We start from the raw sequence: 1,276 nt of genomic DNA, 5'->3' as shown, positions 1-1,276 counted from the left end.
GAGCATCTGGTGGATTCGAACTGTGTACCTCCAGGATTGCAGTGCAGCTTCTTGCTACTAGGCCACAAGAGCTCCCCAGGAGATTACTTTTTAGATGAATAAAAATTTTAGAAAATTTCTTGCTAGCTACCATTTTTATCTTCATTTCTTTATTATTTATATAATTGTAAATGTAAAAGTATTATCCTGTCATGTGTCCAAATGCTGAAATTCTAGTTCCTGGACATTTATTTATAAAACCTTTTCTTCTTGGTCTTTCCTTTCATTAATGTTGGACTTTATTGTTAAGCTTTTTAGGTTTAATGAAAACTTGTATTTCCTGCACTATTATACTACATTTATTCCTGCCTCCTGAGAGCAAGATCCTGCTCTCATATTTTCCTTAGATGTACTCATTACTCCTCCTCCCTTGAAATACTGAGATTCAAAATTTCCTAGAATATTGTCAATGCCCTCCAAATAGTTTAACTCAACACTTCACAAATATGTGACCCCGAGCTGTAGGAATCTACTTTATCTTGTAAGCCCATGTGTACATGTGTGTGCACCACACACTGGACTCACACACCCATAAATGACATCTATTGTTCATAGGATCATAGTTGACTCCTTGATACCCAACAACATTTTACCTTTTCCCGCCTTCTGAACTTAATCCTAGGGCCAACATTGCTCTTTTGACCTTACTCCTTCCCTTCTCCGTGCTGTCGAGTAATAACTGATTCATCACTCGCCCTCCACCAGGTTTTCAGAGACTATAAATCACGTGGAAGGAGATTGGTATTATTGAGGCCTGTCTGTTTCTTCACTGAAAGGTAAACCAGAAGTGAGTTTTGTTCCAGGTTTGAAGGGTGGCTAAGGGCCATAGCACCGAAAGTTCCATTGATCTCCATTGGACTGGTAAAACTGGCTATCTTTTTGAACAACTAAAAAAAATAAATTTTTATTGAATATTGGCTTGATGGGGTGGTACTAATAAGTTCAGAACTCTCTATGTATGTATCAGTTATGGAACTATAGTTATAAAACTGGCATCGGTTTTCTCCAGCCTGCAAGGCTAGTTGCTTGACCTTGGAATTCTTAGTGTCCTTTCTTTACTCTTTTTGTTTATCAGAAGAGGAGATGCATCTCCCAGATTAGCTGTTAGTTCTTTGAAGCTATTTTGCCCAGTCATCCCAGTCATATATAAATTGTAATTCAATCTGCCTGTTTGCTGGGAAAGGGAGTATCTGGGTGTGAATGATTTTCTTTCAGATATAGAAGTTCTTTGATTTTA

Source organism: Elephantulus edwardii, unplaced genomic scaffold (assembly GCF_000299155.1).
Source record: "Elephantulus edwardii isolate Elephantulus edwardi_28Jun2011 unplaced genomic scaffold, EleEdw1.0 scaffold00097, whole genome shotgun sequence".
In the NCBI taxonomy this organism is placed as follows: Eukaryota; Metazoa; Chordata; class Mammalia; order Macroscelidea; family Macroscelididae; genus Elephantulus; species Elephantulus edwardii.
The sequence above is the reverse complement of the archived record's forward strand: the minus strand, read 5'-3'. Positions refer to the sequence as shown.